Source organism: Phyllobates terribilis, unplaced genomic scaffold (assembly GCF_046119375.1).
Source record: "Phyllobates terribilis strain yellow unplaced genomic scaffold, ASM4611937v1 Scaffold_3__8_contigs__length_932513732, whole genome shotgun sequence".
NCBI classification, from domain to species: domain Eukaryota; kingdom Metazoa; phylum Chordata; class Amphibia; order Anura; family Dendrobatidae; genus Phyllobates; species Phyllobates terribilis.
In genome coordinates, this window is record NW_027362763.1 from 280,182,667 (window position 1) to 280,192,269 (window position 9,603).

The following is a 9,603-nucleotide window of genomic DNA, read 5'->3' on the forward strand; positions in this document are numbered from 1 at the left end:
TACCCTACCACTGTAAATGCAAATTGCCTCTTCAGAGAAAAAGAAGACTTGTACTGTACAGTACCACTGAAAAAAAACTGTGAAGCATAAAAGTCATCAGAGATTCTCACTCTAAGATCAAAGCATACAGAGGAGAAAAAACATAAAAAAAGGATACCAGAAAAGAAGATGAGGGCTGATAATGTCCTACACCCCATGCTGCATCTGGTACTTCTGTCTGTGGATGGATGAATCTTCAAGCAAGCTGCTAGCTGCCATATCGTATGGAGGAACAAATAAGTGATCATAGAATTAAGGCTAGGAGAACATGATTGGCTTACCCCAGACATCCAACAATACCTCCTACTAGTTAAAGAAGTAGATATGTAAATGTCAGTTTGGGGATAGGGTGCAGAGCTACTGAATTGGGGAGAATATCATAATAGCATAGTAAAACTAAGGACTCATGCAAATGACCATATATTCATTACGAGGGTGATCTTACAAAACATTGCAGCACACAGATCAGTGTTATTGTATTGGGCTGGGCATATGTCAGATTTTTTTCCTTGGACTAAGTCTGTTCAAGGAAAAAAAATGCATCATGCACTGTTTGCATCCCATCCATAAATTGGATCTCACTTGGCCATGCAAGTCAATGGGTCCATGGAAAACATTGGTGTGCACTCGGATGACATCCAAGTGCAGTGTGATTTTCAAGTTCTGTCAAAATGGAGAAGATGGAGATTTTTTTTCCCCAACTTCTCCACATCCGAAAAAATCAGATTAAACTGTGATCACACTCTGGTCAAACTTGTATCAGAGTTTTATTTAAAGCGGGATTTGCATAATTGGCCTGATTTTTTTAGATGAGAGAAAATTCAGTCGTGTGACTCCAGCCTAAGAGCGGAGTAAAGATCAGGAAAAACTGATCATTACTGAAGATGCCAGCTGAAGGGGAAAAGTGATACATGACATGAAAAGAATTTGGAATGATGGATGTACTTTACTTCTTTTTCAAACAATAGAGTGAACAAGAAACTGTTTTTGCAATTATAATACAAATTATATAATGCTTTTATGTGTGTAATGACCTTAAAAAACTCCTAAGTGAAAATGTGCTTCACAGCAATGAACCGCCCACGCTGCTTATTTGTTTTCTAATTCAAGCTGTAAATTAATGTTACATAACTATCCTTATCAAATGTCACATAATGTCAGTAACGTAATATTGTACTTATCTGCTGACATGACTGAGAAAGAAAGGGCAACAACATGCTGACTTTCATCATCCGCTATTGTAATTAGCCCAAGACACAAGAGCTGTATGGGAAGCCCATAGAATATTTTTGTGATAATGGATACACTTTACTGCAGAACTGACTACATACAACTATGGAAAATTATGTAGTTAAAGTTTTTTTTCATATTTTGTAGATAATAAAACTTCCTGCAGATTGGTGGGGTCGGGGCAGAGAGACTTCCACAGATTGCTCAAAAGAATGTTTAGAATTACTTCAGCAAGCAGAATCTCTAAGCTCCTGCATGAGTGTGTGCACACAGCAATGAATGGGCTAAGTATTGAAAACTTAAAGCATAACCGTCGTTTTAAATTTAGTTTCATAAATCGATAGTACACATGAAAATAAGCAACTTTGTAAAAAATCTGATCATAAAAATCTGCCAAAATTGATCAGTCAAAATCAAAATTCTCAATTCTGAATTAAAATCTGTATTAATTGAAGGCTGACTTTCCCATTACTGAGATAGGAGATGGCAGTTGCTATTCATACAATTCTATGTAGATGGAGGCTGAGCTCCACCCTCCTCCCCCTCCTATCTAAGTAGAATATTTGGTATGCACACACGGCCATCAATTCTCTCATTCAAGATAATTGGGCTGATTATGCTATTGTCGCTTTGCTCAAACTCTGTCAGCGTTTGATCCGAGTGTCATCTTACTGTGATCCAATTCTCTCGCATGAGAGTATCACAGCACAGGTGCGCAGAGAAGATGGAGAACTTAATTTCTCCATCTTCTCCATTCTCTGTTTCCGCAGTAATCAAGTTGACTTGTATGGAAGGACATGCGCATGATTCGCTTATCATAGCCACTCACAAAATGCTACTTGTTTTTTCATGCCGATTTGCAGATCTGCACTGCCCCACAATATTACATTGTTCATCCGAAAAAACATCGGACAGCACTCGCCGTCTGACTGCACCCTTATCAGTAGTAACTGCCATCTCTTATCTTAGTAACGGGAGAGTCTGCCTTGACTGAATATAGATTTTACCCCAGAATTGAGAATTTTGATAATGACTGATACATTTTGTCAGAGAAAAAAGCTAATTTTTCTTATAAGATATATTACAAAGTTGCTTATTTTTATGTGTAATATTAATGAACGAAAAACAAAAATTCAAATGACGGTTACTTTTTAAAGCAACTTAAACAAAGTGAGCCTAGATTTTCCATTTTTTTTTATATCTTCTATAACATAAAATTGATTAACCTATAGACTGCTCAGAAGCATCTACTTCAGTAAGCAGGAGCTCTATGGTCCTGCATGAGCATGTGCACAGATCCATTAACAAACACTGTAAAGAGACCTGAACGCTTCTGCTTGCTGAAGTGAAAGTTTCTGATTAGTGATGAGTGAGCGTGCTCGTCACTGCTTGGTAGTCGCCCGAGCATCTCACTGCTCGAGATGCTTGACGTTCTGTGAGTATTTCCGGGATTCTCGGGTGGGAGCTCGGGTCCCCGTCCTGCAGGTTTTGTACTCTTTAAAGAGCTACTTTACATGCAGGTATTTTCTGCCATTCACTGTAATGCCGTAGCCATCTTGGTTGTGGAATTACAGTGATTGGCTGGCTGCATAGCCTCATTGGGTCTACATAAGACCTAGTGACGCTATGCTCGTCACAGTCTAACCATCAGACAGGCAGAGTAGGGAGAGGTGCTGCTGTGTGAGGGACAGAATTGGTGGTATAATAGTTAGATATAGGTATTTCACACCAGAATACATATCCATCTGAACTAAAAGTCCTTCTGAGGACTAATCCAGCTGCATATATTCAGTGGTGATAGTAGGAGTTAGGCAGGCAGAGAAATTTGTGAACACTTCAGAGCACAATAGTGTTCATTTCACGTTCTATCTGCTGCTGCTGCCTGTTACAGATAGCCATTCAACTTGATATCAGGGCTTTTATTTTGCTATTAATCCTGATTATTTTCTTATAAAGTGATAGAGTCCAACATTTTAATGCTCCATTTGCTTGTTAGCACTGCAGAATACAGCCAGATCTTTTCCATCATCAGACGTGATTCCATATTACTGCGGTACAAATCCAGCAATTTGTAGGGACCGTGCAAAATATTATCCTTCATTTACAGTTTGGCAGCAGTGTGTCGGTGAAGCTATTCATACGTGGTTGCTGCCAATAATAGGAAACTACAAGGCCGGTATTTAAAACCGTGGGCGTCCGTCAGACGTATCACATATTACCGCAGTACAAATCCAGCCATTTGTAGGAATTGTGCAAAATATTATCCTCCTTTTACAGTTAGGCAGCAGTGTGTCAGTGAAGCTATTGACACGTGGTCGCTGCCAATAATAGGAAACTACAAGGCCGGTATTTAAAACCGTGGGCGTCCGTCAGACGTATCACATATTACCGCTGTAAAAAATCCAGCCATTTGTAGGGATCGTGCAAAATAATATCCTCTTTTTACAGTTAGGCAGCAGTGTGTCGGTGTAGCTACTCACATGTGGTCACTGCCAATAATAGGAAACTACAATGCCGGTATTTAAAACCGCAGGCATCTGTAAGATGTCACATATTACTGAGGTACCAATCCAGCAATTTGTAGGGACCGTGGAAAATATTATCCTCCATTTAAAATGGGCAAGGTGCATGTCAAGGGATGGGGAAAGCGACACGATGGTGATGGTGCATGCAGAGGCCGGAGCCGTGGGCAAGCTGAAATTGTGCCACAACAAGCACCCACATCTTGAAGCCCGACCTAGAGCAGATTCAAAATGTTGTTGGTTGGATAGCCGATAATGCTTCCAGTCACTTTGCCACCACAACCACCCTGTCTTCCACACGGTCAAGTCTCAGTATCCTTAAGTCTTGACCACATATTCTTCACCCTGATCCTCCTTCCTTCTGCCATGCCGAGTGATCGGAGACAACTGATCCCACACTTGGACACTCCAAACAGCTGTTCACTTTTCCATTAATAGATTCAGGCCATTTGCCCGGCCCACTTCAAGCGGGGAAAGAGGAGATCACGTGTAGCAATATCCAAATATTTGAGCCATCATGGTCACACGAAAGCAACAGTGGGATAGTGCAATTACTGTTGCAAGAGGTGGATGATGATGATGGGACACAATTGCCAGAAAGTCAGGAGGAGGACAAGGGTCGAAGTCGAGGTGGTGGACGATGAATTCACTGAACCAACCTGGCAAGGTGACATGCAGAAAGAGGACAGCAGCATACAGTGGGAGAGAGGCGTAGCACCACAACAGGCAGGAACAAGCAGTAGGGTGGCCACATACAGAAGGTGGGCAACTGTTCCCTCGAAAACCAACATGCCAGTAAAACTTTTAGGTCTTCCCGAGTCTGGTTGTTTTTTAAACACAGTTCAAGAAACCTCGGCACTCAAAATGTCCTTTATATGTGAAAATTTATTTTAGCATGATAAACACACAGCAATATAACAACAAAACGTTTCGGTCATAATGACCTTCTTCAGTTGGCAAAAAGAACTGCTGGCGTAGTTAGAGAGGTAGGGTCCCAAACGGGCTGCCTTAGAGGAGCGTACGTAGGCTCCAGTTGTGCATCGCGGTGTCCACCGCTCGTTTGGGACCCTACCTCTCTAACTACACCAGCAGTTCTTTTTGCCAACTGAAGAAGGTCATTATGACCGAAACGTTTTGTTGTTATATTGCTGTGTGTTTATCATGCTAAAATAAATTTTCACATATAAAGGACATTTTGAGTGCTGAGGTTTCTTGAACTGTGTCCTAAAGGGTTCGGCCCCTGCTCGAGCACCTACAAAGGGAGTGCAGTGATATTTATTTTCACTGGTTGTTTTTTAAAGACTGTCCAAATAAATTCAAAAAGGCCATTTGCAACATCTGCAGGGCCAGCATCAGCAAAGATAGCAAAACTACCAGCCTGACCACCACCAGCATGCTCAGGCACATGACAGCAAAACTCCCGACTAGGTGGACCGAACACCAGGGTCCAGAAACAGTGTCTGCGGGTGACACCACTGCTTGTTCTGCAATTGTGTGCACACACCAATCCCCTGTCCATGGCGCATGCAAAGATGCCTCCTGCCCTGCACCTGTCGTTTCATACTCATAACTACCACCATCAGCAACCAAGTCCACCTCCTTGTCCAAGCAGCGTTCAGTTGTCCCTACCCCAGTCATTGGAACGCAAGCTCAAATACGCAGCCAACGCCCCACAGGCCCCACTACTAAACCCACACAATTTGCGAATGCTTGCGCTTTAAATGTTGCCTTTTAGGTTCATGGAGTCAGAAGCTTTCCGCAACCTGATGGCAGCTGCCATCCCTCGGTACTCGGTCCCTAGCTGCCACTATTTCTCCCAGTGTACCGTCCCCACATTACACAAGCACGTGTCCCAGAACATTAGCCTTGTCCTCAACAATGCAGTTACTGGTAAGGTCCACCCAACCACGGACAAGTGCTTGTGGGCAGGGACGGTACATCTCGCTGATGGTACACTGTGTTAATATAGTGGAAGCCGTGACCCAGTCGGACCTTGGGACGAAACACATCATCTCGACGCCGAGGATTGCTGGCCCTGGGTCAATCAGGGTTGCCCCTAAATTCTACAGCTCCTGCACCTCCTCATCCTACTCTTCCACCTCCATCTCCGAAATGACCACTTTAGTCAGTCAGAAGCTGGAAACACTGCAGCACTGTCTTGGCCAAGCAGCAACAAGCTGTGCTGAACCTGATATGCTTAGGTGGCAAACCACACACCGCTGAAGAGTTGTTGACAGCTCTAAAAGAGCAGGCAGATCTGTGGCTGTCATCGCTGAACCTACAGCCAGGCATGGCCATGTGTGACAATGGCCGGAACCTGGTGGCTGCTCTGAAGTGAGGCGAGCTCACACACATACCATGCCTGGCCCATGTGCTCAATCTAATGGTTCAGCAGTTTCTCAAAACCTACCTGGATCTGTCGGCTCAGCTTGTCAAAGTATACCGCGTGTGTGCCCATTTTAGAAAGTCAGCTACAGCTTCCGCCGTCCTTGCCATGCTTCAGCATTGTTTGCAGCTTCCAGCTCACTGACTGGTGTTTGGTGTTCCCAAGCGTTGGAACTCAACATTACATATGTTGGGAAGGATTTGTAAGCAGCAAAGGGCAGTTGTTGAGTGCCATCTTCAAAACGTCCATCAGTATTCTCCCACAGGAGACCATCCGCAACCTCTTCAGGAGAATTCCCAGGCTTTGTAGGGAATACATACAAGCACTTGGAGGCCACACACAACACTGAGCCTCATTTTGACTTGTTTTAAGGACATTACATCAAAGTTGGATCAGCCTGTAGTGTGTTTTTCCACTTTAATTTTGGGGGTGACTCCAAATCCAGGCCTCCATTGGTTAATAAATTTGATTTCCATTGATGATTTTTGTGTGATTTTGTTGTCAGCACATTCAACTTTGTTCAGAACAAAGTATTCAATGAGAATATTTCATTCATTCAGATCTAGGATGTGTTATTTGAGTGTTCCCTTTATTTTTTTGAGCAGTGTATATATCACAGGTAGGCAGGCAGGCAGTGTAAGTGGCAGACTGCAGTGAATAATACATCAATGAGCCTCCATTACAGTTCTGTCTGCTGCTTCTGTTACAGATATTTCTACAAATAGCCCCAAGTATCAGGGGCCAGGAATAATTATGTTTTTGATCTTAATCCTGATTATGTGGTTAAAAAGCAATCCAGAGAACACTGTTTTTCTCCTCCATTTACATGTTACAACAGCAAAAAACAGCCAGATTCTTTCCATATTACAGTGAAGAAAATCCAGAAATTTGTAGTGAACGTGGAAATTATTGGCCTCCATTTAAATTTTGTTGCAGTGTGTCAGTGAAGTTATTGACACCAGGTCGCTGTGAAAAATAGTAACCTACAGGCCAGCTATTTAAAACTGTGGTTTTCTGTCATATGTATCACATATAAGTGTGTTCTCCAAGTTCAAACATTTCAGGCCTCCATTTAAATTTTATTGCAGTGTGTCAGTGAAGTTATTGACCAGAGATCACCGTGAAAAGTAGTAACCTACAGGCTAGCTATTTAAAACTGTGGTTTTCCATCACACGTATCACATATAAGTGTGCTCCAAAATCAGGCATTTCTGGCCTCCAATTAAATTTTGTTGCAGTGTATCAGTGAAGTTATTGACACGAGGTTGCCATGAAAAATAGTAACCTGCAGGCCAGCTACTTAAAACTGTGGTTTTCCGTCACACGTATCACATATCACTGTGGTTCAAATCCAGCTATTTGTAGTGAACGTGGAAAATATTGTCCTCCATTTAAAATGGGCAAGGCTCGTAGCCGGGGACAGGTAAGTGGTTGTGATGGTGATGATGGTGCATGCAGAGGATGAGGCCGAGGCCGTGGGTAAGCTGAAAGTGTGCCACAGCAAACACCCACATCTTCTCGCTCGACCTTACTGTCCCAATTAATAGGGGACCACAGAACACCACTATTGAATGCAGAGCAGTGTGAAAAGGTTATTGGTTGGATAGCAGATAATGCTTCCAGTCACTTAGTCACCACCACCACCTTGTCTTCCACACGATCAAGTCTCAGTAGCTGTGAGTTTGGACCGCATATTCTTCAACCTGATCCTCCTTCCTCCCACCATGCCGAGTGTCCAGAGACAACTGATCCCACACAAGGACACTCCAAAGAGCTGTTCACTTTTCCATTTATAGATTCGGGCCTCTCGCCCGGTCCACTTGAAGTGGTGCAAGAGGGGATCGCATGTAGCGATGCCCAAATATTTGAGCAGCCACAGTCAAACGTAGGTGATGGTGGGAAACTGTCACAAGAGGTGGATGATGATGAGACACATTGGCCAGAAAGTCAGGAGGAGGACCAGGGTGGAGATGTGGAAGGTGAGGAGGTGGACAATGAAGTCACTGACCCAACCTGGCAAGATGACAAGAAGAGCAAGGACAGCAGCACACAGGGGAGGGAGGCATAGCACCACAACAAGCAAGAACAAGCAGTGTGGTGGCCACAGACAGAAGGCGGGCAAATGTTCAGCATAACATCAACACGACGGAAGTTGCCAGTACAAATGCTAGGTCTTCCCGAGTCTGCTTGTTTTTTAAAGACTCTGCCGATTACCCCAAAAAGGCCATTTGCAACACCTGCAAGGACAGGGTTAGCAAAACTACCAGCCTGACCACCACCAGCATGATCGGCACATGGCAGCAAAGAACCCGACTAAGTGGGCCGAACTCCAGGGTCCAGCAACAGTGTCTGTGGGTGACACCACTGCTTGTTTCACTGTTGTGCTTGCACACCAATCGCCTGTCCATGGCGCATGCGAAGATGCCTCCCACCCTGCACCTGTCATTGAACACTCTCAACTAGCACCATCAGCAAGAACGTCCACATCCTTGTCCCAGCACAGCGTTCAGTTGTCCCTACCTCAGTCCTTGGAACACAAGGGCAAATACGCAGCCAACGCCCTACAGGCCACACTATTAAAATCACACATTTTGCGAATGCTTGTGCTTGAAATGATGACTTTTAGGCTCTTGAAGACAGAAGCTTTACACAACCTCATGGCGGTGACCGTACCTCGGTACTTGGTCCCCAGCCGCCACTATTTCTCCCGGTGTGCCGTCCTCTCATTACACAAGCACGTGCCCCACAACATTAGCCGTGCCTCATCAACGCAGTTGCTGGGAAAGTCCACCTACCCATGGACACGTGGACAAGTGCTTGTGGGCAGGGACAGTTCATCTCGCTGACGGCACACAGAGTTAACATAGTGGAAGCAAGGTCCCAGTCGGATCTTGGGACGGAACTTGTCCTCCCGACGACGAGGATTGCGGGCCCTGGGTCAATCAGGGTTGCCCCCACAGCTCCCGCACCTCCTCCTCTTCAGCATCCATATCTGAAATGACCACATCAGTAGCAAGCTGGAAGCGCTGCAGCACTGCCTCGGCCAAGCGGCAACAGGCTGTGCTGAAGTTAATATGCTTAGGTGACAAACCACACAACGCTGAAGAGTTCTGGACAGCTTTTAAAGAGCATGCAGATCTTTGGCTGACACCGCTGAACCTACAGCCAGTTTTGGTCGTGTATGACATTGGTCGAAACCTGATTTCAGCTGTGAGGTGAAGCGAGCTCACACACGTGCCATGCCTTGCTCATAAGCTTAACCTCGTGGTTCAACGGGTTCTCTAAACGTACGCGGATCTGTTGGATCTGCTTGTCAAAGTACGCCACCTGTATGCCCATTTTACAAAGTCAGCTACAGCTTCCGCCGCTCTTGCCATGCTTCAGCAGCATTTGCAGCTTCTGGCTCAGCGACTGGTGTGTTATGTG